General features: G+C 32.8%; 1 long non-coding RNA gene across 12 annotated transcripts in view; it reads left to right on the top strand.

Moving 5' to 3' along the window:
- The window catches only part of LOC105308427, a 294,626-nt gene that overhangs the window by 47,019 nt on the left and 230,816 nt on the right, over positions 1-16,791 (top strand). For all 12 annotated transcript variants that reach the window (XR_002778027.1, XR_002778023.1, XR_002778026.1 and 9 more), the window contains exon 2: positions 5,641-5,685. This is a non-coding gene — a long non-coding RNA (uncharacterized LOC105308427). The remainder of the gene's footprint in view (positions 1-5,640; positions 5,686-16,791) is intronic.

The raw sequence follows: 16,791 nt of genomic DNA, 5'->3' as shown, positions 1-16,791 counted from the left end.
TGAAGTGGGAGACGCCTTATATTTTAGTCTTCAGAAGATCAGTAAGGTGAGGCTTCAGGAACTGGGCATTAGACTGACAGGGACACAGGCCAAATCCCTGCCTTTGCCTCTTACAGTCTATCTAATGTTAGGAAGTTACTTAATTCTCCTAAGTGTCCATTTCGTTATATAAAAAGGAAAATCATAATTATCAGTTTTAACTAATACATGTAAGTTACCTAGGATAATTTCCACAGTAAAATGGAGTTCCATTCTGATGCTCTCCTTTAATCACGGTGTTCTTCTTTTTAGATATTTACCTATAGTATTTTTGCAGTCGATTATATGTTAAAAAAAAACGAACTGGCAACTGTATGTTGTTATCCCATTTTGTAGAAGGATAACGTGGCGACATGAAGGAGAATCTTAGACTCGGATGTCCATAATAGCAGAATCAAGGTGACAGCCGATAGCCTCAAGGGAGCAGTGTGTCCTCTTCTTTTCTGCCTTTCCCTCCTGGTTTTCCTAATCTTCCCACTATACCTAAAAATATAACACCAACTCACGTCCCCTTTTCCTTGCTTTATATCCCTTCATGGCACTTACCACCATTTGCCATATTACATATTTATTTATAAATTAGTTTATTACTTTCGGTAGTATATAAACTCTGTAAGATCAAGAATTTCTCTTTTTGGAACTAACCTTCTATTAATGAGAGTTCTTATTTTGTAATTTCCAAAATAAAAGTTTGGATATTTTTAGGAATCAATATTGTGTATTTAATTTATTACGATTGGGGCAAAATAAATTTAATGTGGGTATGGATATGTGTGTTTTTAATAAATGATGTTATACCTACTTCCTGGATGTGTGATCTTAAAATATAGCCCATTTTACTTGCTTAGAGTTTTTTATTCCAGAAAAGTATTGAACGTGAAAATCTGACAATCTGTTGTGGGGATGCTGTCACTGCCTTTCTCAGATCAACTGACAAGAATTGAGCTGGGCCTCTACAAGTTGCTTAAGAACACTTCTAGAACCATCTTAATGGGCATGTTCCAACTGTCACTTGGAGAAAAAAGGATCACTTGAGATCAGTGTCTACAGTATATCTTTGGGCAGAAAACCAGTCATATCATTCTGTCCAATAGAGGCTTTGAAAAGACATTATCAAATTCCTTGGCTATGAAACTACTGTTGGAACTACAGTTACTCCCCTTATCAACAGGAGATCCATTCCAAGACACCCAGCAGATGGGTAAAACAGCCAATCGTACTAAACTCTAGTCAAGTTCTTCAACGTGGCCGGAAATGTGACAGCACCTTCTTCAACGGCAGACTTGGCCTCTCCAGTAATTTTCTGTTTCTCAGTCCAAAACTACCCCTGAATCTGTGTAACCATCCCTTTCTTGAAGTAAATGGCTTTGTGTCACTTACTTCAGGGGATCCCTTCCTGAAATCTTCATATAAGCTCAATGCTTTCTGGCACAACATATTGGGGTCAATCAGAATGTGTTTTCAGTTCATGTCTTCCACCCACAAATTTAATGCCTTTTCCATCTTAACTAAGCACTTATCACACACTTGGGCTGCAATTTTTGCATTTTGATGTGTGACAGCAAAACTAGCACAAATTTCTTTTTTCTTCTTCACAATTTTATAGATACAAGATTTCTTCTTACTATGGATCTTAGCAATCTCAGCATACATGTTTTTTTTCTTTCTCTAAGTCTAGAACTTTGAACTTTTTGCTTAAAGGAAGCACCTAATGATTTCTCTTTAGCATATCCAAATTTCCAGTATTACAACACTTGTACTGTGGGGCCATTATTAAGTAAACTAAGGGTTACTCGAATACAAACCCTGTGAAACCACAACAGTCAATTTGATAAGCAAGACAGCTCCTACATGACTAGTGGTTGGGAGCATATGCAGCTTGGGTCCACTGGACAAAGGAATGAGTCATGCCCATGCAGGATGGATTGGGTCAGCATGAGATTTCAACACACAACTCAAATGGGCATGCAATTTAAAACTTATGAATTGTTTTTGCCTGGAATTTCCTATTTGCTTTTTGGCCATGAATATGGGGGAAAATGAAACCATGAATATGGGGGAAATGAAACCATGAATATGGGGGAAAATTGTACTCTCAAACCATTCTATCACTTCCAAGGGAGCTGAAGTTATTGGAAGGTCAGGAGTGACCTTATAATGATTTAGACCATCTTATGATTGTTAGTTAAGAAGTGGAGATTATTATAATACTAAAAAAGTTTTGGTTCTTAAACATGTTTGTAAGAAGAATCTGTGTGTCATTAACTAAACCACAACTTACCAACATGATTACTAAAATAATCAAGGCTAAGAAACTAACAATAACCCACACTGTCCCCTGCACTATGACTCAAAGTGTAGAATCAGGTTATGCAAATTGCACTACATAGAAGAGAAAATTGACTGTGTTAAAGGCTAGGCAGAAATATACATTTATTTCTTCTGAACAAAAATCTATGCTTTGCTAATAATTAATATTGGAAATTTTAGTATTTTAAATTAAGCTTTATTTTTTAATCTTCTGTGTCGATCAAATAGAAGAATATGGGTTTTCAAGTAAAAATGCATTACTAGTAGACATTATTTGATTTGAATCCTAAAGAGGAGCTGGAAGCAAACCTCAAAGCTAAAAATGTGAATGTTTTAATTCTCGTTATTCCTAAAATAGCAAAACTAAGCTTAGTGGAAAATCAAAAGAAAACATATGCTGTGATAATAAAATTAGGCTTTACTCATAATGTTATAGTATACATCTTAATTCATTTATATATCTGTAAAATAAGAGGACTTATCTAGACAATCAAAAAGGTTTTAACCTTGGTGGCCTATAGCTATACTATACTTTTAAATTCTATTTTAATACATATCTGAAGTATAATTCCCTATGTGTTTATTATAAAAAGCATGCTTATTTTGTGATAGAGGTGTATGGTGTAGACATTATAAAGTTAGTTATCCTTATGTACTTTTGTAGAAATGCTAAGGTCTAATTTTGCTCCTCTTCTTCAAATGAATTGAGCAATTTGCTTTCTTTGTCGAATATACACTGTTGTAACCTCTTATTCTGATGAAATAACTAAAGCCTTGAAGCATGAAAACTTATATAGATTATACAATATTTAAAATATTCTTGATTACTCAAAGTGCATTTTTCTAAGACAAGAGAACTTTTGAAGTGTTTTTGGTAGCATTTTAATAAGCAATAGTCTCTTTAGTGGAAGAGAAGGAGAGCAGAGAACAAGAAGAGTTTCTAATTAAATTTATATTAAAAATAGTACCTTGACATTTACTTCTTTGTCCTTCTCCAACTGTCTACAAAATCTTGCCTTCTACATTATGGTAATCTTGTCTTAAATTGGCAGTCATTTGTACCATGTATCACTTTGAAACTTGTAGAAATGTTTATTTACCATAACCTGGATTTTAGAGATATTAAAAATGCCAAAACTGTTGTCAAAGATATTTGAGAACATAAAATACATAATGGACTAGAAGTATACATTTCAGTGGTTAAGCACGGTTGCTCGTATACAACATAATTGTGTCCACCCACAATAGTAGGTATATGTGTGTGTATTTATAATCATTTATCTTTAAAAAAGAGTGATGAACTATAATTATATGACTTCTTATAGAAAATATAGAAATGCTTTATAGTTTACTGATTATTGAAATTTCAATGAACGTATTTCTTTGTAATTCGTTGTTACTTTATTTTTCTTAAAAATAATTGGGTTAAGTTGCTTCTATCTTGCCACAAAATTGTCTCAGCATTCTTTTTTTTCATGATTTAAATAGAAGTGAAAAGTTGGAGTGATAAAATCCAACAAATACATCTCATCTTATTACTAAATAATATTTTATCTTCTTAAAGATACTAGCTACTTTAGCTCTCAAATTATTTAAATTTCATATTTTGGAAACACTTTTTATCTAATGTCTCTTTTTATGTCTGTTAGAACTTTTAATACAACACTTATCCTTTGTCATTCTGTGAAGGAATCATGAATTAATCATTGAGTTTGTCCAGCAAGGAGAAAGGCATCTTAAAGATACTGCAAGCTTCCAGCGTGGTACACACAAGCTGTTTTTGAGATTATAGCACAAGAAAACATCCCACAGCTATTGTATTGCTACTTGCTCAGTTCCTAGTCTCAAAATTCTAGGCCTTGATAGTACAGAGGTGGATTCTATGCTTACATAATGTTGATTCTGTTATTGCACTTTCCGAATACATAGAGGTTACTGTTAACAGCAAAACAGACTGGGCCAGAGGTTATCTCTTGAAAGCATTTACTAAGCATTTATAAGAAATGGCTTAATAAGTCATTGTTGTTACGAAAAATTATATTTTATTAAGAATCACAAATGATCGTATATTTTTTTAAATAACGTCTAGCCAGAGATCAAAAAAGAATGATCTTGTTACTGCTTATAATAGGTACAAATCAGTTTAGAAAGAAGTATGTGTTAATGAGCAATGGTAGATTTTTTTTTTTTGAAGGCTGCCTGGGAAACAGATTTTATATGAAATACTACTGGATGGCTTCTCTCATATCCAGCTAGTCATGTTATTGACTGGTTTTGTCAGCTTTGTAGCTCATGTGCTTTTTTCCTTATTTTCTCTCCTGTTTTCTCTCATTGATTTGTAAGCAGCTTAAGACTAGAAGAAACCTGTCATCTAATTCTTTGGTATCTCCCTCTTCTAAGGAAAGGAGTTTTGAATGAGGTGCATGCAATAAATGTTCATGACATAGGTCATTTATTCAGGCAGGAGTATGAAGCTTCATTAAGAATTTGTCAAGAGCGGAATATACAATTCCACTTCCACTATTTTTTTCCAATCTTGAAAGTTATAAAGGTTTAAGTAACTTATGAGGCTGGGGGATGGAAAGTCTACCCTTAGTTCTGCCACAAGCTAGCTATGTGACCTTGATTTGCTTTGAAAAATGAGGATATTGGACCTGTTGATTTTTAATTTACCTTCAAGTTCTAAAACTAATTCTGTACTATTGAAGGGCAGTAGAATTTCTTTACAGTATTTGCCTATGCCAGGTAATACTTCTCTTAAATTTCTACAGCTTAGGACTTGATTTCACTCCAAGCTGAAATCTTGTGATCATAGCTACAATATAGGCTACAATCTTAGTGCCTATATTTTTAAGGATATAAAAAGTTGTATTAAATCTAGAAATTTTGTTTTGTAATTTTTGTTGTTTGTTAGTTATTGTTTTGTTTCATTTTTGCAAAATGGTACAATTTTTTTTTCCTTTTTACCATTACAGTCAATAGCAAAAAGTACTAAATTCGCTGGTAATTGTGAACAACAAGAGTCTTAATCACCTCATCCATACTCTGTAGCCAGCAAAAATGCTCAATCCGTATATGACGTTTTTATTTTAATGCTCGTATGCCCTATGTTACCTTCAATGTTGCCAGAATCATGTATATATGTTATTGGAACAGCCAGTGCCTTGCCACAGTAAACAGATCACCACCCTTCAGCAAATAGACCACTAACCGTCGATGCTGATAATAATGTGAAAACATCCCTGCTAATTTATTATTCTCTATGTCATCTATTTTCTATTTCTTTTGTAGGGTATCTTGAAGATTAATCACAGAACCTTTCACACATCTATACAGGTAGGAAAAAGAATCCTTTTCTGTTTATAAAACATGTTGTATTTATCTGTGTTTCAATAATTTACTCCTCAAGTTAGATATAGATAGAATTAATGTTGCCTATTCTGGATAACTGAAAAGTATTATATCTTCTTACTTGCTAAACTTGAAATCATTCAACATATAGTGTTTAATCTTCAGTTTGAATTGTTTTCCATACTGCTTGCTACTACTACATACTACTATAGTTTATTACACATTATTATAGTTTATGTTTTACTATAGGCAGAATTTATTCTTGTTTTTACATTTTTGTATTAGTGTCTCCATAATTTTAGGGTAGTTTGACATTACAGTGTGCAATTTCCATGTATCAGTAAGGCAATTTTATAATATATACATTTATGTATCTTAATGTATATAATATATAGTTAGAAACAGATTCTTTTGTCTATCTTTTTTTTTTTTTGCAATTTTAAACCTGTAATTTCTTAAAAACAACTTAAGTAACTATACCATAAGTATAGTTAACTATCAGGATTTAATAATATAAATATTAATTTTGAAGAACTTAGTAAAAGTAGCAGAAAATGTGGCTCTTTTTCTTGGCTAGGACTTATGTGGAGATAAATTTAGAATTCCTAGTCTAGTAAATACTTCTATAATAGCTTAATTGTAGCTATTTCAAACAAAATTGTTTAATTGTGGTGAATCATATGCAAATCGTACAGATGTAGGTCAGCTTCCCACTCCCACATTCCAGCACCTCTTTTCTAATTCAGGACAAACTGCTCAATGCCTAAAAGAGGCAGGACAGTAAAGATTAAAAACATAAGACAAAAACGAAACAACAATGACGTAAAAATCAATAGTGGGTCAGGAGTCAGCCTGTTCTCTTAAAAATGTCAAGGTAGGTTGCATTTATTTATGCCTTAGTTAGTGATCACATGCTTGCTATGTGTTTGTACACAATAGTTTGCTCACTGCTCATGAGCTTTGTGGCTGGCAAATTATGGTGCCTCTAGCATGCAGTTTCCTCATCTGCAAAATACATGTAATAATATTATTCTTGTTCACTTACTGAACTGAGATGAAGATCCAGTAAAACAAGCAATGTAAAATGAATTTGGGACTTCTTTAATGCCATATGGAAAGAACATGTTATTTTTGGTGATCTGGTTGTGTGGTATAGGAGTGGCTCTCACTGATAGGAAAGAATACCTGTGTAGATCTGGATGGGGCCAAGAAATCCTTCGATTTTCTAGCTGGTACAGTATAGTTCTAGTCTGTAGTTGCCTTTGTGATGGAGCGTTGCATCATTTTCTGAAGAATCCTGAGGCTTTATGATTCTACTTAACCTTTATATGTTGTCTACTATACTGTCCAAGAAAATTTTATTTCTAGTTACTGAAGCATTGAAAAATGATAAAACAGATTAATGAATTTGTTACATTAGTTGTCTTTCATCTTTAAGCGATTATGACCCAAGATTTGGTTTATTGACAGAAAATAATGAGCCATACTGGTAACTGTTTAAAAACTATTTTGGCTTTAATTTTAATAAAATTAAAATTCTGCCCTAATATAAACATGATTTTTAAAATTATCATTCTTTGCTGGAATTTGAGTTTTCAACAATTTGAATTTATATTTTCATATAATTTATGAGCTTTAACATTTTCTAAAATTTATTTTGAATTAAATTATTTACTCTTGAATAATTAGTAAAGAATTATTGAATTAAATTACTGAATTAAAAAGTCACAGTAATTTTCTAATTCTTAGAATGGGGAATATAGAGAATTATACTAAATAGAAAGTGGTATTTCCTTCAAAGTTAGCTACTGTTAAAGTTTTGGTATTTATTCTTTCAGATTCCTTCATTATATACATAATCATCAATATCAATATGTACACATAATGCTTTTATACCATATGCATGATTCTGTTTTTAACATTTTAATTATGAACATCCTTCTAAGTAATATATATATTATCTATTTCATCCTTTTTAATGACTGCATATTAGGCAATATTTCTGATGGACCATGATTTATTTAATAGGCTCTCTAAATTTATTTTTAAAATAGAACTTTAAAATAGAATGAAAGAAGACCTTCCTTAATTACACTTTTGGCAGGCATACAAAACAATAATTCCCATTTGTACATTGAATCAGGAAATTAAGGAGTGAAGAAAAAGTGTTACAGTAAAGAGGCATAAAATATTATTAGGTAAGTGCACATAAATGGTCAGGGGAAAGAAAAGCTAATATAGACGTTCATGCAACTGTGTTGCAGGTATGTAAAACTAAAATTCTACTAGTCTTTTTAAGGTTCACCCCAAGCGACACCTCCTTCCATAAGTATTCAAAGAGATTCTTCCCTTCCTCCTCATTCTCACCAGTTGTCTTACATCTCCATCACACTTAGGGAAAAATAGATCTCATCACATTATATCATACAAAAATTAATCTTACATGTATCTATTTGCCCCAAGTAGGCTGTTAACCCCTAGAGGATAATGGCTATGTGTTACTCATCTTTGAATCTAGTAGATGCTGAATAAAATGACAGTTCAGTTAAATTGGATTGAAGTGTTAGCGAGGGGAGAAATCAAGTGAAAATGTTTTATCTTGCCAAAATTTTATAAGGGGCAGCCACCTGAGTTTCTGTTATCTAGGGTGCAAATAATAATTCTTCTGAAGAATGACATTCAAGTAATATAAACAGTTTTGATATATAATAAAAATTATTTAAAATTGTATATTAAATTTAAATATTTTTGTGGTATTCATGCTCAAAATTATACCTACAAGTTGAGTATTTCCAAAAAGTACAAATTTATGAAAATATTTGTATGATGCTGAACTTATTTATATATTACCTCATGTGGACCTAAAAACACTTTGTCAGCTTTAAAGTATTGTACACATGTAAGATTATTATTATGATTGCTAAAACAGTAATAAAAGTGTCTCTATGTATTAAAAATAGGAATTGTTATTTAGAAAATAGAAGTAATACACAAAAGAAGAAATTTATGCGAATTCTGTTAGACAAAGGGGAGTATTGTTTTCGGTACTTTGTATAATGCAAATTGTTACTCATGCCATTTAAACGAACCTTTGACATTGTCTCAATGAGCAAAAGTAGAGTTATTAATAGTTTGAAGTATGCTTGAAAGAATCTGTAATTCCACATTAGCCTGCATTCAGCAGTAATATAAATTTAAAATATCTGAACCAATGTACCAATTTCATTTTCCTTTATAGAAAAATTAAGAATTAATGGGTGTAAAATTCTCTTTTGAAATTGAATGTAATGCCTAGTGCATAATGGTTTTTCTCCTCATCTGATTTGCAGAAGTCACTAGACACAACTCTAACTTTATATCCTTTTTACGGGATAAGTCAGGAAGGAGGAAAGGATTTCCATCAATCTTTTCTTAAAAAAAAAAAAAATTGAGTTTGTTGCTGACTTTTGCTTGACAGAGCTTGTAATTTAGTATTTCAAATGCATACTATTAAATTGTCTTTGTTCTCAACGTCCTTCTAGTCCGAGCATTCCCACTATTTGGCCAAAGTTGAAAATGCAAGTATCTTCAGGAACCATGCACACAACACAAGTGAATAAAACAGACTAACATTATATAATAGGGAGTGGAGTAGACTGGGAAAAAAAAAAACTGATTATATATTCGTCATGCAAGGGTTACTTCCACTCATTCCAGTGAAAATTTTTGGTCAATTGTATATTCTAGGGGCCATTAACTTTTGAAGGTATAGGGAATTGGATATTGGAATTTTTATGTGAAATCTAATAGTTTTTTAATGTTGGCTCAGATTTTTAAAATTAAAATAAAGAAAGAAAACCATTTAAAAGAGTCAAGATAAGCCTTAAGCATTTTGCTACCTTTGCATCATTATCGTGTAAATATTTACTCAATTAATGAGTGAATCATAGACGTCTATAAGAAATCAGAAAATCAAAGAACACTCTAACCCTTGTTCTCCCTCATCCATTAAAAAGTTCATATAATACTTTAGGGAGGGCCATAGGCATAGCAAACAATATGGAGACCTGCCAGATAAGACTTTTCAACTATCTCTGGAGTTCTGAAGGGCGAAAGCAGAGTGAACCAAGTAAGTTAAGACAGTGATTTTAAAATAGATTATGATATTCAAAAGAATGATAGCTAAGAAATATTATTTTTGGACACATTTTTATCTGACCCCTAACTAACCTTAAACTACTAATTTATCACCATCATTTCTTTTCACAAAAGAAATCTTATTTTTGTGTTTTATTAATCTTAAAAAAGAAATAATGAATAAAAATAATGGAAATCACATGCATGGAGAAAATAAAAATCAAACATGCAAATTCTGTCACAAAGTCATTAATGAATAAATATGAGTCCAATGGCCCCTGATTTGCCTTACATTCTGATCTGTTTAAGACCTACTTCCTCTTTGAGTTCTCTCCTGCTTTCCTTTTGGATAGACTCACACTTCCCTCTTTTATTCCCATTCTTTATTACACCACCATATATTTCACTCCATTTAATGATATTTAATTATGGTTGCTCACATGTCTCTTCCAAGCAGAAATGAGAATCTGAAAACCAGAAACAATATCATTTAAAATTTTTTTTGGAGGCAATCGTAAACTTATAGAAAATTTGCAAGTATAGTACAAAGAATCATTTTCAAGTAAATTGCCAACCTAATGCCTCATTATCCTCAGCTACTTTAGGATATGTCTCCTTACAAACAAGGACATTTTCCACATAATCACAATAAAATGGTCAAAATTACATTCCAAGGACTGAATTGTGTCTCACCCACTGAATTTATATATTGAAGCCCTAATCTCAATGTAGTGGTATTTGTAGCAGGAGCCTTTTGGAGCTAGTGGTTTAGATGAGGTCATGAAGGGGAGACCCTTGTGATGGGATTAATGTCTTTATAAGAACAGACATCAGAGAGTTTACTCCCTTTCTCCCTCTCAACCATGTGAAAGCACAAATAAGGAAGAGCATGCTCACCAGGGAATGGCTTGGGCTAGCATCTTGATCTTCAACTTCTCAGCCTCCAAATCTGTGAGAAGTAAGTTCCTGTTGCTTGAGCGCCCAGTAGATGATATTGTGTTACGGCAGCTGGAGCCAACTAATGCATCAGGAAATTAATATTGATACATTACTACCATCTAATCCTCAGATCCCACTTGAGTTTCATCAGTTGTCCAAATAAATTCCAACGACTGCCCTTTAGAGTGTAAGAATTTGTTGCCAAATGATGTGCCTTGTTTAGTGGTCACATTTTATTAGTCTCCACGAATGTAGAAAAGTTCCACAGACTTTTGCTGACTTTCTTAACCTGATACTTTTGAAGATTACATTCTGTTGTTTTCAGAGACCGTGTTATGTGCAAATTTGGATTCTAACATCTAGGACATTGTTTGGCATATATATTATGCTCAATAAATGCTAGCTGAAGAATGGATTAATTACTGATTGAAACCCCCTGCTGGGAAACTCCAACTCTGAATCACTTGGGCAATGCTAATAGCAAATATTTCAAAAATTTTAAAGAAATATGTGAAACATGTCAAAAATAAGAAAAGGAAAAAAAAAAAAAAACTCTGGTGTCTTTCCATGCTGATACTGAAACACATTTGTTAATTCATTTAGCGAGCATGTACACACTGGCCACTCTGTAAGTTAATACTAGTTTCTTTAGACTCAGCTCCTCAAATCCTGATCTGTGGACTGCTTCCACTTCACACACTGTTTCTGATTCATTATGGCATAAGTAGAGAATTTAGGAATAAGTATTTAGAATCCTTTTAGCATTTTTACAAATTGATTTTATTTCTGCTGAATCTAATAATTCTAAACTGATATATTAAATATATTTTTCTACCTTTTCTTCATTATTCCACTTATAGAGTAATTAATTTACATTGTGTTTTCCACAAAAGATTAGAAATTAAAAATATATTATTTAGCACGGTTTGTAGTCATTCCTATCAGAGTAAAGTGGGATAAATGTGAGCTAGAATGTGGTGGCGTTTGACCTGGAACTTGAAGAATGGGTAGGATCTTACTGGTTTATAAAATGGAGAAATGGACAATTCAGGCATAATAAAGTGTAAAGGTATGAGTGTGTGTGTATGTGTGTGTGTGTGTGTGCGCATACATATGTGTGTGCCTGTGTCCATGTGTGCACTTATATGCATGCTCATGTGCATGCATATGAGTATCAAAAGTCTCAAAAGACAGTAAGAGCTCAGCTCATGATTTCCATATTGGGTGATAGCAATTCCTCTCACATCTGTTTGTATTGCATCCCAAAATGTTGGTTTCAGTAGTGTTGCCTTCTTTAGAACATTCTCTTGTTCATTTCCTTTCTGAACTCATTCTTTCTCTCAACCACCAGGAACCCCAAATTCTTATTGCTGGCAAAACACTAATAAGTTCCTCTGACCAAGAAAGTGGCCAGTGCTGCTATTACCACTTCTAGATGAAAGAGCCAATGCACAGCTTTCCAAATATTTAAATGAAGAGAGAAGAAATGTAGAGAGAAAAGAGGAAAAACCATGAGAGACAGAATAGCGTGAGCATAAGAAATAGTGATAGGAAAACAAAAAACCTGAAAAGAAGGAAATATGTGATTGCATTAAGTTTAATTTACTTTGGCAACCTTCAGTCTCAGTTATATTCAGCTCACTTCAAAGTATATTAAAAAACTGTCATGGACCAGACACTGGACTTGGGAAATGAGAAGAATAAAACACAGGAACTTTTCCCATAGTGACTGCAGTGTTTTGGGTAAGACAGATAAGCAAACGTAAAAAAGCATGGTGAGTGGGAGAAAAGGTAAGATATATAGTCCTCCAAAGTGTAGGAAAAATAATGTGACGGAGGTGAGTTGGGAATGGTGACAAAGTAGAAGGCATGTAATAGAGATATTTCCTGTAATAGTAAACCCCAAGCGTTCTCTAGGCATCACAGGTATATGACATTGCGAGATTTGTATTGTAGTTTGACTGTGATGACTAGGTGCAGGGGAGACAGAACAGACACAGTGATACTAATAAGGAGGCCATTTCACTAGTCTTGGCAAGAAATGGCAAAGACCTCACAGAGCAACAAAAGAAGAGATGGAGAATGGGGAAGGGTCACTGGTGCATAGATTTAGAAGTCACTGGAGCTTGAGAAATAGAATCGTTGGAGCTTCTCACTTATTTCAGGGATAGCAAAAGGGAAGAGGTAAATCACAGTGTTAAGGGAAGGATGAAAACTTGGACAAGTCCCATATTTATGACTTGAATTCCTGGATGCATAATGATATCCTAAATTAAGCTAAAGTATATGGGAGGACAAGTAAATATTTGGAAAGTAGAGAGAGATAGCTAAATAAATCTAGTTTTAGACAAAAAAAAATGTGAGGTGCCTGTTGGGAAAGAGAGAATGTCAGAACTGGAGAAATGTATGCATATATTTCTGCATGTATGTATGCACATCTAATATACAGATCTATATACATAGCAAGGATAGTATGTGCCAATTCTTTCTGTAGAGTCATGTTAAAGCTTTACTTTCTCATTAACTTATTGCTGGCAAATTAACTTATTGCTTGACTATATCATTTGAAACTCTAGTAATTCATTCTATATTTCAAAATATGCTGCAGACAAAGAAAAATGCTACATCTTAAAACTGGTTCCAGGCTTATGAAAAAAAATCATGTGTCTTTACTGCCAAAGCAAAGAGGAAGATTGTGCCAGTTACATGCTTGAAACTGTTTTAATTTCAATTACCTGGATTATTGAAGCAGAAACAACTTTTGTACCTAATTTATCTTTATAATTGCCTTAGTTCTCTGCTTTGCCTTGCTTATGGACATATTTCCATGGTCTACTATTATTAGAAAGGAAAAGTTACTTCCTTTTTTGATGGTTCCAGAAAAATATTTAAAATATACTTTCTAAATCAGAGAACTATTATTTGATAAGCCTCTGTATTTGGAAAATCATATACTGAACAAAGGGAAAAGTTAACCTGTATTTACCTCATTGCCATCATGTGATAGTTATGTTACCTCTTACTCCTTTTTATAACAAATCTCAGTGACTCAGTCTTATCAGTAACGACCTTAGAGCACCTCCTGATTTAAGATGTCTATGGAGACCAAATAGATTCTTGAACTCTCCATACATTCGAGTCAGTGTTGTGAAGAGCAGGTCTCCAGTCAACTTAAGAACCTGCAATGAAACTCAAAATGAATTAGTCAATGGGAAGAGAAGACTCACTCATCAGTCTCCCAATCACAAATACAGACTTTCCATACGGCTTTCTAAAACCTTAGTGTTTTGACTAAACTGAGACATTAACAGTACAGCCATTATTATATCCCTAATATTTCACTCATGATATTACTCAGTAATTTTTTTTTCAACCCAGGTAATGGAAAAGCCAGAATAGTAAGGTAGTACATGAACGAATTATGATTTTCTCAAATTACCTTTTTGCAACAATATCTTTTATGAAAGTAGACAAAATTTATATGATGCCACTCTATTTTCCCTGCACACAGTCGGTAAGAAGAGATGTCAAGTTTTAGTCATCAATTTCACTTAGCTATCTAAAATATATAGAATCCAAAATATATAAATCGTCCACCTCAAATAAAATAATTAACAAATGATAAAAAGCAGAACTGAGTTTATTTGGGAATAGCAGAGAATTGCAATTTGTGACAAGCAAGCTATGGTGACCATAGGTAAGCCTGGAGAACGAAAGAGAAGGGCTTGCTTTTATAGAGGAGAGGAAGAAGTGTGGGGGGGTAATTTTGAACAAAAGTCCTTTGCAAAAGAGCAAGAGTTTCAAGGTGATAATGACTTATTGGATGAGTTGATGCAGAGCAAGTAGAAAAATCTTTCTTCTCTTGCTGGAGTTTGTAAAACATGTTTCTTACTGTGATGGTTTGCCAAGATAGGAGTGGTGGAGCATGAGAGCACCCCCTACAGGGCTTCCTGATTCTATTTTAAATGAGGTTTCCATTATTTTCACAAAATCTAAGTTGAGTTTTTTGAACTTCAGAAATATTTAACAGCCCAAATTCATAAAGCCTGTAGGTAACCTCCCATCATTTACTGTCATCTTTCAAGAGTATTTTCATTTGTGAATTTCATCAATGAGTAATAAGCATATACTATGTACTAGGCACTGTACTAGGCTTTGGGAATTCATGGACGTAAGTCTCTGTCATCAGAAGGATGTACACAGATCTAAGAGCATTTAATAGCCTCAGGTATGGTTTCTCAGAAAAGGGAATACAAAGGTGGAGATCTGAAGAGTCAGGCCAACCATCAAGATGGATAAGAAAGTTCCAGATACCATAAGCAAATATTGATGACAGGAAAAACACACTTGAAGAATAACAATATGGTGTTTGGAACACAGTAAACAGGTCGGAGAGGGGCAAGACAAGTAAGCATGTGCCAGATCACAAGAGTTTTGAATGCAATTCTAATGACTTTGAATGAAAGTCTAAAAATAATGAAGAATAATGAATAAATTTCAGAATGGGCATGATTTACATTTTTTAATGATCTCTGGAAGTTTTTACAACTTTGAAAACTAAATAAATTGATCAAACAAGAAAGGTCAAGAAAGAGGAGAGTTATCGATGTAAAGAAGACTTAGAAGAGGTGTAGTTATGTAGGTTATTCAAAAGTTACTTTAGATGTCAAACTGATAAGATGTAACCATTCATGCATGGAAGGTTTCCACAAAGCTGGAAATCTTAGATGACTCCCAAAGTTTGCAAGAAAGTTCCAAAGTCTAGGAAAAATATTTCCAAAATTAAAGGAAGAACACCCAAATTCCGATATTTGTTCCACTACCACAAATCTTATTTTTGAACAATCTACTTTATATTGTGACTCACAAATGTTAAAACCACTTCTGTTCAAATATATGATTAAATGTTAGTCAGCACTCAGGATCTCACTTCTTTCTACCAAATTTTTATGTATATATAATAGCACCCAACTTAAAGAAGAACAAACTTCTCAAAGTTTGAAATTTTCAATGATCTCACTCACTTAGACATGGCTATGTTTTTTTTTGTATTAGCTCATCGGAAACAATGCCAGTGACATAAAAATAAATGGGAGTAAAAATAAATATTTGACCTTAATAACATATTGGTAAACTCTTTTTTTGTTTAATAACACCTCCATGTGAATTAGCATAATTGAGATTTCATTTGTTGCACTGTAAAACAAAGTACAGAAAGGTTAAATGACCACAGAAATAAACATAGTTTGAGAAGGCATTTTTTTCTTTGAGAATTTAGTAGGTTGTAGTCAGCCATTAAATCTTATAAAATATATTTTAGTCCAGCTAATATTTTACTTTTAATTAGACCTATACACATAAATGAGATCTCTGTGGGATTAATATTAGTAAGACAATATGAGGTATAAAGCCAAAAGATGAATCAATCCCATAGCCTTGAAGTATTATATGATTCATTATTACTTAGATTTTACTATACTTCATCATTAAGATATTATTCAAGCAAATGAATGAACTTTTATCAAAGCTAGAGATAAAACCTAAATACCTAATTTGATATCTTTTTTTCTAGTTTAAGTTGTCAGCAAATTTGTAACATTATTTTCATCATATTATAATCACTTTAAAATATATATATTTTTGAGCCATGTCCAAGTCATAAATAAACAGATAAAACCTCTGTCTTTTATAACGGTCATTTACATTCATATTATAAATCTCAATTTTTTCAAAATTTGCATCACAGACAAAAATAATGTTATCATTCAGGTCATTTGGTGATCCATCACTATTCATGAACACATTAGATAGGTTGATCCTTTATCAACCCAAATCCTCACCTCTCATTCCCTTTCCTAGTCATCCTCTTCTTTCTTTGGTGTAATATTTCTTTGACCTGACAGAGCTACATAAAGCTCTGACCTGTGTATGGTCAATAAATATCAAGAGAATTTGAAATGTTTCTAAAACAAAACTATTTTTTTTTAACTTTCTAAAGGAGAAGATTAAAACCAAAAATAAAAAAGAAGGGAAAAA

Source organism: Pteropus vampyrus, unplaced genomic scaffold (genome assembly GCF_000151845.1).
Source record: "Pteropus vampyrus isolate Shadow unplaced genomic scaffold, Pvam_2.0 Scaffold573, whole genome shotgun sequence".
In the NCBI taxonomy this organism is placed as follows: Eukaryota; Metazoa; Chordata; class Mammalia; order Chiroptera; family Pteropodidae; genus Pteropus; species Pteropus vampyrus.
Note: the sequence above shows the minus strand (reverse complement) of the source record. Positions and strands in the feature narration are given on the sequence as shown.